At 39.6% G+C, this 16009-nt stretch overlaps 1 non-coding gene across 1 annotated transcript; it reads left to right on the top strand.

Annotated features, from left to right (window-relative positions):
* Positions 1–15153: 15153 nt before the first annotated feature.
* Positions 15154–15276, top strand: LOC139029758 (U6atac minor spliceosomal RNA). The gene has a single exon (XR_011481960.1). It is a non-coding gene; the product is annotated as a U6atac minor spliceosomal RNA (small nuclear RNA).
* The last annotated feature ends 733 nt before the right edge of the window (positions 15277–16009 follow it).

Genomic DNA, 16009 nt, shown 5'->3' with positions numbered 1-16009 from the left:
GGAACAATCCTATGCTAGATATATTTAATAAATGCCTCTTGCTTCTGAATGCTGGTTTTCCACCTCTATAATAGTGTGGGTTTCAATTATACTAAAAAATCACTTTCAATTTCCCCTGAAGAATTATTTTGTTCACTTTTTTTTTTTTTGAGACAAATAGTGCAGTTAAAAAATTAAAAGGTCTAATTTCCCAGGGTAGGGTAGTTTCAGTTCAGTTCAGTTCAGTTCAGTCGCTCAGTCGTGTCTCACTCTTTGCGACCCCATGGACTGCAGCACGCCAGGCCTCCCTGTCCATCACCAACTCCCTGAGCTTGCCCAAACTCATGTTCATCGAGTTGGTGATGCCATCCAACCATCTCATCCTCTGTCATCCCCTTCTCCTCTCACCTTCAATCTCTCCCAGCATCAAGGTCTTTTCAAATGAGTCAGTTCTTCACGTAAGGTGGCCAAAGTATTGGAGCTTCAGCTTCAGCATCAGTCCTTCCAATGAATATTCAGGACTGATCCTTTAGGATAAACTGGTTGGATTTCCTCGAAGTCCAAGGGACTCTCAAAAGTCTTCTCCAAAACCACAGTTCAAAAGCATCAATTTTGGCACTCAGCTTTCTTTATAGTCCAACTCTCACATCCATACATGACCACTGGAAAAACCATAGCTTTGACTAGATGGACCTTTGTTGGTAAAGTAATGTCTCTGCTTTTTAATATGCTGTCTAGGTTGGTCTTAACTTTTCTTCCAAGAAGTAAGCATCTTTTAATTTCATGGCTGCAGGCACCATCTGCAGTGATTTTCAAGTCCCCCAAAATAAAGTCTCTCACTGTTTCCATTGCTTCCCCATCTATTTGCCATGAAGTGATGGGACCAGATGCCATGATCTTAGTATTCTGAATGTTGAGTTTTAAGCCAGCTTCTTCCACTCTCCTCTTTCACTTTCATCAAGAGGCTCTTTAGCTCTTCTTCACATTCTGCCATAAGGGTGGTGCCATCTGCATATCTGAGGTTGTTTATATTTCTCCCTGCAATCTTGATTCCAGCTTGTGCTTCATCCAGCCCAGCATTGTTCATAATGTACTCTGCATATAAGTTAAATAAGCAGGGTGACAATATACAGCCTTGACGTACTCCTTTCCCGACTTGGAACCAGTCTGTTGTTCCATGTCCAGTTCTAACTGTTGCTTCCTGACTTGCATACAGATTTCTCAAGAGGCAGGTCAGGTGGGGTCTGGTATTCCCATCACTTCAAGAATTTTCCAGAGTTTGTTGTGGTCCACACAGTCAAAGGCTTTGGCATAGTCAATAAAGCAGAAGTAGATATTTTTCTGGAACTCTCTTTGGAGACATAGTATTGACGTTGACACCAAAAAACTGTGATTCATTTCAACTGTTTGGTCTCAAGTTTCCTCATCTAAAAACTGAAATTTATTAATCAGGACTTTTCCAGTTGCAAGTGACAGAAACATGGCTTCAGCTAGCATATAGAAAATAAAAATTCATTAATACAAAAGGATGGCTTGAGGACCCCAAGGGAAGGAGGCACCATTAGAAGAATGTTCTCTGGTCTCTGTCAGAGTTATCTTCTTAAAGAACAACTGGAAACATTTTACTTCCTGCCTCAGAATCTATGCAGCTGTCCTCATTCTCCATAATTTAATACCTCCTAAGCAAATTATCCAAAGCCTGACACAATCTGTTCTCAAACAAACTTTCCAGGCTTGTTTTAATTGTTGCCTGTGTTTACTGAATGCTTACTGCAACCAGGATTTGTCTTAGAGGGAAACAAGCTATGATTAGAATTCCTGGCTTTATCCCTACTAACCATGTGCCTTGAAAAAACTTCCTTAACCTCTGGAAAACCCCATTTTCATCATTTGCAAAATGGGGGTAATTCCAGTAATCTGTCTTATTTCACTCATTTCATTCTGCATTTCATGGTGGGAAACATGATCTCATATTTTACAGCTTTTCTTGATGGCTCATTCCTAGATCAAGGCACAGGGTCAAACTATTTAAATAGGCTGTTTTCTTAGAAACCATGTGCATGGGAGATGTATTATAGTTCCTCAAAAGGTAGAAGCTGAGAGATGCAAAATAATTTTGACCAATATAGAGGAAGTAGACTTATTTATTCAACCCTATGTCTGTGTCTAGAAAATAACATCCTTACTTGGCACAACCTTGACATCTGTTCTTCCAAGTTTTTTATTTTTTTCTTCTTTTAATTGTTTTTGCTATTTTCCCCAGCCTTGCATTTGTCTCTTGAATTCTTCATTTTTAGCACTATCACACCCCCAGGAATTCTTGATTAATTGCATATCTTAGTACTTGGGGTGGGGGTGGGGGGGGTTAAAAAAAAGTAAGCTGAGGTGATCTAACAGAACCTGCTGTCCCACCGTCCCTCCATAATAGCCATCATGGAAGATTCTGCCTCCTCACCCAAATCAGCCATTTGGAACAAGGTCCAGAATATTTGATCCCTACTCTGAGCCTTGGAGGTGATGTATTTCATGCTATCAAGGGAGAGCAATTTTCTTACAGCTTTATTTCACCTGGATACATACCACAACTCTGAAGGCCTCATTTAACCGTAGTCAATTAACCATTGACTTCTGGGCCCCACTCTGTTTTGTTATTTCAGTTGCTCAGTCGTGTCTGACTCTTGCGACCCCAGGGACTGTAGCCCACCACACTCCTCTGTCTGAGGGATTTTCCAGGCAAGAATATTGGAGTGAGTTGCCATTTCCTTCTCCAGGGGATCTTCCTGATCCAGGAATTGAACCCTGGTCTCCTGCATTGCAAGCAGATTCTTTACTGACTGAGCTACAAGAGAATCCGAGGGCCCCACCCTACTTCCTACCTAATCACATAGTCCAGTTTAACCTCTACATTTTAACATTTTGAGCGTTAATTCTTCAAATTACATTTGTGACTTAGTATACGTATAGTATTCACAAAGGCCAGGGTTTCACTTCATATGGAAATCTGTGCCAAAAAACAATAAAGATGGTTGGATTTATTTTTCCTTCACAATTACCTAAAATGTGGATACCTGGCAATGCAAGTATCCACACATAGAAATAGGATGTAGCAAATCTTTGATGCTTAATGATACTTTCTTAGCTGAGCAATAGGTTGGAGGGGGGTGATTTCTTTTCATTTTCTGAATAAATTTATATAGAATCTTTAGTTTCTCTCTCTCTCTGAATTTCAATACAATAGGTCCACTTATACTTCCTGGGTCACGTGGAGAGAGGTTTGGTGGGGACTGGCGCAGAAGGCAGATGAAAGGGGAACTGGGTGCTCTAGATTGGATGTCTGAGAAATAGTCAGGGTTGGGGGTGGGGGGGATCTTCTACACTCCTGTGCTCAGACCAAGCTTTCTGTTGTCAAATTAGATGACTCTGAACACGTCATTTCTGGAAGGGGTGTTCCAGGAGTATTGAGGGTGAGAAGAAGTCAGATTCTCAGTGAGAGACCCACATGACTATGAACCTCTTACAATGTTGCTCAGAGAAGTGACAGTAGGCTAGCACTATTCTAGTATAGCTATTCTAATATAATTATAGAATAGCTTCTCTATTAGCTATTCTTTTCTGAACAGCTTTTTATAATTGACTTGATTATAACTTTAAACATTTTTGGAAGATATCATCAGACTGTAAGGCTAAAAGAAAGCTTTTCATCCTTCTGACACCTCCTTATTTCTCCAAATCCCTATTTCATCATGTGCTCAATAGATGTAACAAGGGCAGAACATGTGTTTCATGCTGAAGGAGACACTGGTTAAATATAAGGTGCTATCTTTGTCTTTAAGAAAAGAGCAAGTGAAAGCTGGTGGTGGAGATAAGAGAGAGGTGAAATACTTGACAGAAAACAATTAAGACATGCACATTTTAATTCACTGAACACATACTAAGCCTGTTAGTTTCTCAATTTTAAGATCGCAAAACCTAAGAACAGCCAATCACAAATAAGCAACTAGGCTTTCCCAAATAAGGCAACCACTTGACCTATAGCCATCATATAATTTCCTTGCTTAGCTTTCATGTCTTCTCTACTAAAGTCTTGCCCCAGCTCCTGTTAGTGGAGTACTTCTAACCACTTCCAGTTAAATGCTGCCCCACTTGAATGGATTTTTGCTCAAATAAACCCTTAAAAATTTTGACATGCCTCAGTTTACCTTTAAACAATACCTATCTGACTCCTCCTGTCATTTTTGAGATCATTCATCTTACTTTTTATCATTATGTTTATTTCTGCCTGACACACAGAGTTATTTATTTAATCTTCCCACAGTAGAATGTATGATCTGCGAGGGCAGGACCTTTATTTATTTTTGCTCATGGCTGTATCTTCAGGACCTATCATAGTACTTGGCAAGTGCAGGCGCACAAATACTTGTTGGCAAGAGTGAGGTTTAGGAGGGAAAAGATTCCTATTCCAATTTCCCGACTAGCTGGATTAGACCCTGTCCCTGAGGATGTGTATCCTCCAGGTGGTAAGCCCTTAGTTCTCTGCTCCTGTTTCTCTCCAACTATCAGTTCTCTACCAGTTCAACTTTTTTCTTAGTAAAACTTTAATCCATTTCTTATCTTTTGCCACCACTTCAAAATTTTAGTCCCATAGTCATTACTCTATGATCATCTGAAAATTGATTTCTTCAGTCCACTGATGTCTGTAAGATACATGAACATATTTACTATTTCTTCTTCTCTTTCCTTGTTTGTTAATATTATCCTGAATACACACACACACATGAAGTTTCTAAAGTAGAGACAGATCCTTATTATTCACTTAAAAACAAAAGAACAGGGAGCAGGGGTGGAAGGGAGCTCTGAGAGGGAGCTCTCTCTATATATATGTACACATATAGTTGATTAACTTTGTCATACAGCAGAAACTAACACAACACTGTAAAGCAATTATGCCTCAATAATTTTTTTTTAATTTAACAAAAAAGCAAATAACCACCCTGTGGTTCCCCATGTCCCTATTCTTTCCCCTGGGGTAATACAACAAAAGCCAGATATTACTGCACAAATAGAGGGATTGTGTTGGAGGAAAGGAGTTCTCACCACCAACAAAAAGCAATCAGTGCATTTACAAAGGTCTTCCTTGGTGGCTCAAATGGTAAAGAATCTGCCTGTGGTGCAGAAGACCTGGGTTCAAGCTTTGGGTCAGAAAGATCCCCTGGAGAAGGGAATGGCTATCCACTCCAGTATTCTTGCCTGGAGAATTCCATGGACAGAGGAGCCTGGTGGGCTATAGTTTGTGGGCTTGCAAAGAGTTGGACACAACTGAACAAGTAACACTACTACTGCTACAACATTTATATAAAGGAATCAGGTAGCTGTCCCCTTTCCTTCAGAATATCTTCCCTGGTGGCTCAGAGGTTAAAGCGTCTGCCTCCAATATGGGAAACCCGGGTTTAAACCCTGGGTCGGGAAGATCCCTTGGAGAAGGCAATGGCACCCCCACTCCAGTACTCTTGCCTGGAGAATCCCATGGACGGAGGAGCCTGGTAGGCTACAGTCCACAGGGTCGCAAAGAGTCAGACACGATTGAGCAACTTCACTTTCACTTTTCACTTTCCTTCAGAAAGTCTCTTTGGAGGTGGGATGGAAAGGGTCCTGGATTCTCAGGTGGGATGGAAAAGGGTCCTTGTCTCTATTCTCTGAAAATAGAGCTCTCATGGAAAAAGATAAGACAATTGTCTTCAGCTTTATAGCCCAAGGATGCCTCCAACATCCTAGCTTTCACATGCCTCATCCCCAACTCTAAATACATGCCTCTCTGAGTTAAATCTCTCCGGAACTCTCTTATTATCTAATTAGTCATAAGTCACTTTTAAAAGCTTGCTAGAGCAAGTTCCAGTAACATTGTTCAGAAAGCCCTAGCTAGAGAGAAACATAAAAATATTTTCTCTACAGCCCTACACATTTACTCTCCAAATTTGCTAGTATCATCAAAGAACTTAACTGCAAGCATCAGAAACTTATCTTGACTGATTTAACCTGAAGAGAAGACATTAGAAAGCATACAGCCAGGCTTGGGAAGCAGGCAATTTCATGGGGATCTGGACAGCAGCCAGATCACGCCACAGAAAGAGTCCAATGTGACTGCTGATGAATGCCAGGCACCACAGCCACGCGGCTGCTATCAACTGCTAGCTGCTGGCACAAACAATGGATGCCACAGCAGAACTGGTCCTTAGCTTCTATGGTGAGAGGTGGGTGCTGACTGTAGCTAAGACTTATGGAGAGTTTCCCTCCAAAAAGAAAGGAGTTCTGCTGCTGGGCAGCCACAAAAACAACAAATGTCCACTATCTTGTTATTCTATCCATATTCTTGATCTCAGCATTTATCTGGTGCTGCTGCTGCTGCTAAATCACTTCAGTCATGTCCAACTCTGTGCAATTCCATAGACGGCAGGCAGCCCACCAGGCTCCCCCGTCCCTGGGATTCTCCAGGCAAGAACACTGGAATGGGTTGCCATTTCCTTCTCCAATGCATGCAAGTGAAAAGTGAAAGGGAAGTCGCTCAATTGTGTCCCACTCGTTGTGACCCTGTGGACTGCAGCCTACCAGGCTCCTCCATCCGTGGGATTTTCCACTCAAGAGTACTGGAGTGGGTCAGTATTTATCTACATCCATTCAAATGCATAAGCCAGAAATCACACATCATCTTTGAATTGTTTATTTTTATATCTAATAGGTCTCACAATTCTATTGCACCTGTCTACCTGCCCCACCCATCTTAAGAACTTCTTCTCCCCCTCCAAGTTTATTGAGACACTATTGACATTACTTTAAGTTTTAGGTATACTACATATTGATTTGATATATATATGTGTGTTGCAAAATGGCTACCACCATAAGTTAACATTTATTCACTTTAGCTACACTTTTTTCTTATAATGAAAACTTTTAAGATCTACTCTTTTAGCAAGTTTCAACTACAAAATGCACTATTTACTGTACCATGATGTAAATTACATCGCCTAAGCTTATTTACCATATAGCTGGAAGTTTGCACCTTTTGGTCACCTTCACCATTTCCTCCACCCCTATCCTTTAAGCCTTTCTTGTATCTATTCTTTTATCTCTATCCCTATTATCATGGCCACAATTAGGCATTCATCCCTTCCTCCTGGATATTCTTCCTGAATATTTGCTATAGTATTCTATTGGTTCACTTGAGTCAGGCCTCACCGTTTGCAATCAATCTTCATACTCCTATAATACAAGTCTCTTTTTAATATTTAATCATATCATTCCCCTACTTAAAGTCTGTCAAGTGGTCTTTTTCGTCCATGCCATGCAGCTTGTGGGATCTTAGTTCCCCAACCAGGGATTGAACCCTGACCCTCAAAAGTTGAAAGCCCGAAGTCTTAACCACTGAACTGCCAGAAAATTCACTATCAAGTGGTCTTTATCATGTTCATGACACAGTTTAGATTAGTGGAATGGCATAAAAGGCTCTTCTAAAGCTCCATTTTCAGCTTTATCTTCTTTTTATGTTCTGGTAGATGAACCCCTCACTCCAACCATGATAAAATAATTTTTCTCTAAATATATAGTGCTTTCTCACATATCACATCTATGATGTGCTGTTGCCTTTCTTTGAAATGTTCTTCCAGCCTCATTTACTTACCTAACTCCTACTTTTTCTTCAAGACTCAGCTCATGCCACTCCTTGGATGAGTTAGGGGTCTGGCTTCTAGGACCTCACTGCTTATTCTACAGACAAAGAGTCAGGCAGAACTGAGCAAGTAATATTTTCACTTCATACATTACAGTTTCATCACCACACATTAGGTTATTTTACTGTCCTCCTCACTAATTGATTTCTCTTTCTTTTTAAAAATATTTTTTGGCCATGTCCCATGGCATATGAGATCATGGTTCCCTGACCAGAGATTGAACCCATGGCCCTTGCATTAGAAGCTCTTGGAAATGAGAGAGTAAATTCTTAGGTAGGTTGATAAGGAGGATGGAGCCCTTGAGGAGAAGAGAGGGGTCCAGGACCCTCGAGGAAAAGAAAAAGGAGAAATGTTTTTTTCCATATTCTTTCTTCTTAGTCACATAATATGTTTTTTTCTTTAAGCCTAGAGCTAGTGATTACACAACAAAACAACTCATCTTGCTTAGGAGTACGTTTTTCCTTAAACTCTGTACTAATGATTATATAACAAGAATATATTTTGCTCCAGGACATGTTTCTCCTTCTTAAGAACCTTCTAACTAATCTTGTTATTTTAAGACCTATGTTGCAGGAGTGGGTCTGTTAAGACCTTTAAAACCTTGAGGCCCTGACTGGCGTGTAACCCAGAGGGATTGGGTAGAGAGGGAGGTGGGAGGGGGGATCGGGATGGGGAATACATGTAAATCCATGGCTGACTCATGTCAATGTATGACAAAAACCACTACAATATTGTAAAGTAATTAGCCTCCAACTAATAAAAATAAATGAAAAAAAAAAGAAACCTTGAGGCATTCTTTTAATGTATTCTTAGTAACCAGGGGAATAAGTATATAAAGCCTCACCCAAACTAGTAAGCAGGGCACACTCTGCCCCCTTCTTACGTTAGAACCTTTCTCTGTCCATTTTTGACTGTAATAAAACTCTGCTACACAAAAGTTCTGAGTGATCAAGCCTCATCTCTAGTCCTGAAGCTAAATTTTCTTCTTTGGAGATCACAAATCTGACAGCCTTCACCATAAGCTATCAAAAGCTTGGAGTCTTAACCACTGGACCACCACGGAAGTTCTCACTAAGTGATTTCTTTGAGGTAGTCTTTCTATCTCTATATTCTCACTGCCTTAAATATTCAAAAAATTCTGGGTGATGGGGAAAAAAGCATCACTGGAGGCAGAAAAGACTTTCCACTGGACAGATGAGATTGAGATCTAAGCAAATTAGATGAGCTGTCCAGATCTACAAGGCAAGTTATGGCAAAACTAGAATTCTAAGTACCTAACTCACCACTCTCTCCTTCCTACTATGGCTACTCTTGTTCAAAACATATTGCCTCCTATAAAAATCTTACTACAGATTTGATTCTGGAAATACGTTCCTGCATATGGAAGAGGTGGGCTTTCCTGCTGGCTCAGGACTAGAAAAGGTCAGTTTTCATTCCAGTTCCAAAGAAAGGCAATGCCAAAAAATGTTCAAACTACCACACAGCTGCATTCATCTCACATGCTAGCAAAGTAATGCTCAGAATTCTCCAAGCTAGGCTTCAACAGTACATGAACCATGAACTTCCAGATGTTCAAGCTGGATTTAGAAAAGGCAGAGAAATCAGAGATCAAATTGCCAACACCCATTAGAGCATAGAAAAAGCAAGAGAATTCCAGAAAAACATCTACTTCTGCTTCAGTGACTAGGCTAAAGCCTTTAACTGTGTGGATCACAACAAATTGTGGAAAATTCTTAAATAGATGGGAAAAACAGACCACCTTACCTTCTTCCTGTGGAACCTGTATGCAGGCCAAGAATCAAAAGTTAGAACCAGAGATGAAACAATGGACTGGTTCCAAATTGGGAAAGGAGTACGTCAAGGCTGTATATTGTCACCCTGCTTATTTAACTTTTGTACAGAGTATATCATGCGAAATACCAGGCTAGATGAAGCACAGGCTGGAATCAAAATTGCCAGGAGAAATATCAATAACCTCAGATATGCAGATGACATCACCCTTATGGAAGAAAGCAAAGAAGAACTAAAGAGCCTCTTAATGAACGTGAAAGAGGAGAGTGAAAAGGCTGGCTTAAAATTCATCATTCAAAAAACTACGATCATGGCATCTGGTCCCATCACTTAATGGCAAATAGATAGGAAAATGATACAGTGAGAGACTTTATTTCTTGGGCTCCAAAATCACTGCAGCCATGAAATTAAAGATGCTTGCTCCTTGCAAGAAAAGCTATGACAAACCTAGACAGCACATTAAAAAACCTGGCGTAAAAAAAAATAATAATAATAACCTGGCGTATTACGTTGCCAACAAAGGTCCATCTAGTCAAAGCTATGGTTTTTCCAGTAGTCATATACAGATGTGACAATTGGACTATAAAGAAGGCTGAACATCAAAGAATTGATGCTTTTGAATTGTGGTGTTGGAGAAGACTCTCAAGAGTTCCTTGGACTGCAAGGAGATCAAATCAGTCAATCCTAAAGGAAATCAATCCTGAATTTTCAGGGGAGAGACTAATGCTGAGGTCGAAGCTCCAATACTTTGGCCATGTGATGCAAAGAGCTGACACATTGGAAAAAACTCTGATGCTGGGAAAGATTGAAGGCAGGAGGAGAAGGGGAAGATGGAGGATGAGATGACTGGATGGCATCACCGACTCAATGGACATGAGTTTGAACAAGCTCTGGAAGATGGTGAGGGACAGGGAGGCCTGGTGTGCTGCAGTCCATGGGTTTGCAAAGATTCAGACACGACTGAGCAACTGAAAAACAACCGTGGTAAAGAATCCACCTGCAATGCAAGAGATTCAAGTCCAATCCCTGGATTGAGGAGATCCCTTGGAGAAGAAAATACGATCCACTCCAGTATTCTTGCCTGGGAAATCCCATGAACAGAGGAGCCTGGTGGACTACAGTCCATGGGGTCTCAAGAGTCAGACATGACTTAGCAACTAAACCACTACCACCATGATATGGAAAGGACATATGATTTTAAGTAGAAAATATTAGTTATCACCCCAGCAGCAAGTCTCATTGATGAGAGGCTACACTGCCTCGGGAAAAGTTACCCAGGTTTTATCCATTTCATATATACAGAAATTCTATCATAATGTATTTAAAAGTCAATGTCTTGGACTTCCTTAGTGGTCCTGTGATTAAAAATCCACCTGCTAATGCAGGGGACATGGGTTTAATCCCTGGTGTGGGAAGATTCCATATGCTTTGGGGCAACTAAGCCCATGGGCTGCAACTGCTGAGCCTGCACACAACAAGAGAAACCACTGCAGTGAGAAGACTTAGTGCTGCAAGGAAGAGTAGCCCTCACTTGCTACAAATAGCAAAAGCCCACATGCAGCAAGAAGACCCAGCACAGCCCCCCTCCAAAAAAAAAAAAAAAACTCTTCTTCAAAAAAAAGTCAGTATCTTATAACACCATTGCTGAGCTGCCTCAGTGATGTTTAGGTGATGTAACTTACACAAAGGCAAAGAAGTTGGGGTTTTGAGAAAGACAAATAATCTATAATATGATTTATATGGGGAATCTGAAACAGACAAATTCAGAGAAATACAGAGTAGAATGGTGGTTACCAGAGGATGGTGGGGTCGGGGGGAAGGGGAGAGATCTTGGTCAAGGGGTACAAACTTTCAGCTATAAGATTAACAAGTTTGGCCATGTAACATACAGCATGGTGATTAAATCTACCAAAATGGTATCATATACTTGAATGTTGCTAACAGAGTAGCTATCAGATGTTCTCACCACAGAAAAGAAATGGTAACAATGTGATGGCAGAGAAGTGGCAATCATTTTGCAATTTATAAATGTATCAAATCAATATACTGTGCACCTTAAAGGTACATCACATCCCAGTAAAATGGGGAAAAAAACACAAAGAAAACTGCTACTGCAAGAGGAAAAAATAGTCTTGGATTTAAGGGAGCAGGTAATGTTTTAAAACACTGACATGTCAATAATATGAGGTGGCTTTATGCTATCACCCTCATTAAGCAAATTAGATAATTGTTTATGTCCCTGACAGTGCTTTGATGCTGTAATTGCAATAATTGCATGTGCAACAAAACTAACAGAGAACAACTGACAAGCAGTCTGAGCACATGGATGACCCAGAACAATGTTGTCACACTCTGCAGGTTAGGCTGTAATTATGGACCAGAGCAAAATTCACCGTGATTGGAGGTCTAATTTTGGCTCAGTACCAGGACTCAGAAAACTAGAGAAGTGTTTCCTTATAAAATACTGCCAGGTATTTTATTAGCTCAGGCTAACAATTAGTCATACCTACATGGACTGCGGTAATAATAGGTGGTAAATATTTTCTTTTATCTTTAAAATTGCATCCTTTTTTCCCTCTTCTATACCCGCAAGGCTCAGAAACTTGTCACTAGAATAATGAGATGCAGACCAAGTTGTAAGATGAAATAGGGGTTTTAAATGGAGGAGTAATTTCCTTCTAAATGACTACTACTATCTTCCAAATACAGCTAAGTTTAAAATTCAGCTGTCAGGAAAACATTGCATAATGTGTTAACACATATATGTATAATAGAACTATGTATCTATAAATTTACACACTGATATTAGTTCACTTTTTAAACAATCTTCAAGGATAATACCATAAACCTGATAAAGGTGTCACTTCTGAGGAGAGACATTGTATCAAGAGAAGAAAAGTTAAGGCAATATGCAGAAATTTATACTCTTCATGTGTTTACACTTTTTAAGTTTTTAATCAAAATCCAAAGTTGTATTAAGTATTAATCTCGCCAGTTTAAAAACAAAAAGACTTCATGAATTGGTTAAACAGAATTTGACACAGACTTAATAGAATTTCCCATGTTTCTAATAGCTCTGTTTCTATGACTTAGTTATAAGCCTATTTACATAAAACACTTAGATATAATTTTAATATGTATCTGGTATTTTAGCATATAGATGTAGTATAATTTTTTTCATAAGTCTTTTACTTCCAACTATCTAAAACTCTAAAAAATTTTATGTTTTTCAAACATGAACGAAAGTAGAGGGAATATATGTAAGAAACCCCCATGTATTGATAGCCCAGCTTCTATGATTATCAATTTATGACCAAATTTGTTTGCCTAAAATGAAAACTTTACTTTCTCTACTCATATAGCCTATTATTCTTTGTAATCATCTTTATCTAAAGATAAAGGAAAAATTTTATAAATATCTGGATTCTTATCAACTCAGCATTCCCAGTGGTGTTCATTAGGCTTTGAAATCATCTTTCATTAATGATATAGTCAGCTATCAGAGTTTCACAACTCTCTGGGCAAACTTATTTAACATCTAGATGCTCTAAGATTTTCTCTGTCCCTGTGACAAAAATAAAATACCAAAAATAAAAATAAAAATCCTGTGCAAAGTACCAAAATGATTATTTTGTCAGTGTACATTGACATACAGAGGCCAGGCAGGGCATAGTTAAAGTGTTGAGTAATATAGAGGGATTGGAGAAGAAAATAACTTGGAAAAAAGATCTGAAAGGTCTAAGAGTTACACCCACACACAACATTTTCTTTCAAGCCATTGCCTTTGGTTTTAAACATCTTTTGAGCAAATGAAAATAAACTCAGGTGGCAGATACAGGCCAAGTCCACTATTTCAGGGTCTCCACATAGCATCCTCCTAGAGGTGCTTCACAACTTAAAAACAGTGCTCACACCCAAAGCTTGGCAGAAGAGAACTCAGAGGCCAAGACCGTGAACCAGCCTGGAGAGTGTGATAAATGGAGTGTAGGCAGATAGGAGAAGACGACACCACCATGGGGTTTTAGTGCAGTGGCAATTCAGGACCATGGACAGGGACACGTGGCCCCTTCACATCTCTGCTTTGGATAGCTTGCTTTTACAGAAAAGTATGTTTCATTGCGTATCAGGCAGGAGTGGCTGGAGTGACAGCACAGACAGTTCAGAGGACAACTACGGAGGCCAGCCTGGCATCCACGGAGCCCAGGTGGAGGCATGGTAATGGTCTCAACATCAGGTATCCAAAAGTCACGTGTGGGGAAAGGAAAAGACAAATCTGAGGACACAAAGGCTGGAGGTGCAAGCCGAGGCTGAACAAAATAGAAAAGGGAAAGCATTCAGACTTGAGAACTAGAAACAGCACTTTGAAGTGAAGAAGCAGGCAAGCAGATGCCAACAACAGGGCACAGAGAGTAAGGTCTTCCTGCCCTGTGATCTGACTCAATTCAATTGAAGTTGATTCAAATTCAAAAGTACTCAATGTGTGCCAATAACAGTGAGATAATCATTTTAAACAATGACACTGTGTGGACAGGTAAGAGCTAGCATTTGCAGTGCTCACAGTCATGAGCACCATTAATTGGAGGCCACACCTGTAACCCAGGTCTTCTGGACCCCTCATGGACTTGACATTTTGGAAGCAAATAACTTAATTCACTACTGATTATTTTGCACTAACCCAGGGAACCAGAGAAGATTAAAAAAAAAAGAAAAGAAAAGAAAGTGAGGTAACTGGGGAACGGGGAAAACTGAAGAGAACTGACATGATTATTCCCATCCTTATGTGAGGAATTTCATTTTAACTTTTTCTCTCAAGACAGAATGACTTTATGTGAACCTGCTTTAGGAAGAAAACCACAAATGTGTGTGTGTGTGTGTACACATGCATATAAGTTGAGAAGACCTTTTTGTCTTAATTTTATCCAAAATAGATAAAGGGGTGCCAAAACAATTGGGAAAAATAAGTAAGTGGAGTATATAGGGAAAAGTTCTTTTTCCATTCAAGAAGAAAATCACCTCTTACTTAACGGTAAAAACAGAATCCTTATAATCTCTTATTACATATTTTTAAATATTGCAGCACGCAAACTCCTAGTGGTAGCATGTTCCCCAACTGGACCAGTTCCCCAACCCAGGCCCCCTGCACTGGGAGCTTGGAGTCCCAGTCACTGGACCACCAGGGAAGTACCTTTATATAATTTAAATAAAGGGCAGTCTTACAGAAACAAACCAAGAGTATAAGAGGTAAGATGCTTATCATCAGACTCTTTCCTCAGAGACTGACAATGCTGGCCAAGTAAGTGGAAAGAAACTGGAAGGAGAAGTTCAAGAGTTTGGCAAATGAGCAAGCAAAAACAGTAGAGGACCATATACCCACTTTATTTTGCTACCTCACCTGCATAAGTATCATGGATGCAACTGTAAGGTGGTATTGACATAAGTTCATTGGCCGACTCAATGGATTTGGTGTCATGTGGCTCTGTGGATGTGTTCAAACTTGTTCAATGCTCCATATGTACTTTTGCCAAACTTGTGCTTTGTTGGTTATAGGATAACTTTCTAGATAAGAGACTCATACTCTGGTCAGAGATATAGAGGAAACTATACTACTGTCTAACACAGTCAGGTCTTGCCCATTAACTAGGACTATCAAGAAACAAGCCTAGTGTTGTATGAAAGGAGAGAAGGTTAGCACTCCCCTTGAGGATGGAAGAGGCTCTCAGGCCTGACAACACGCATATGGTTAAGGCATTGCCACCTACTTCGTGGCATCTAACCACTGTTTTTATGACAAAAACCACTACAATATTGTAAAGTAATTAGCCTCCAACTAATAAAAATAAATGAAAAAAAAAAAGAAAGAAACAAGCCTAGACCATCATGATTTTCATTCTGCCCATGCAATGATTAGGGCCTTGGAGCTAACTCCTAGACTAGAGATCAACGAACTGTATCTATAAAGAGCCATAGAGTAAATATTTTTAGCTCTTTGTAGGCCCTATATTCTTCTCCAGCACATATTCTCCTTCACTAAAAAAAAAAATGTTTAAACAACAATTAAACAATGTTAAAAAAAAATTTTTAGGTTAAATAGACAACAAGCGAGATTTGACCCTGGAAAATAGTTTATCAACTCCTGCCAGGAAAAAGGTTAGAAGACTAGAGTTACTTGGCCTAAAGAAAAGTACTGGGATGAGGGCCTATCAATGAAAACCAGGGAAATACAAATAACTTTCTAAAGATGGGTGACTCTTTTTTTCAAAGGAATGATAAGGCCATGTTATATATGTTTTGTTTTTTACATTGTCCTTTGGAAAAGAATACGATATATCCATTCCATATGAGCAGCAACGTTTATAGCAGTGTTTATTGCAAAGATTGAGGAGTAAATGAATAAGACAGACTCAGGTGGAGTATCATTATCCTCCTTGATTTTCTTCCTCACAGCAGAGCTATTTAAGCAACAATTCAAGAGAAGAAACTTTCTTCTGTGTTACGTGGAAAAAATCTGTTTGTGTATC

This window comes from Odocoileus virginianus, chromosome 19 (assembly GCF_023699985.2).
Source record: "Odocoileus virginianus isolate 20LAN1187 ecotype Illinois chromosome 19, Ovbor_1.2, whole genome shotgun sequence".
In the NCBI taxonomy this organism is placed as follows: domain Eukaryota; kingdom Metazoa; phylum Chordata; class Mammalia; order Artiodactyla; family Cervidae; genus Odocoileus; species Odocoileus virginianus.
This window is presented reverse-complemented; position numbering and strand designations above follow the sequence as displayed.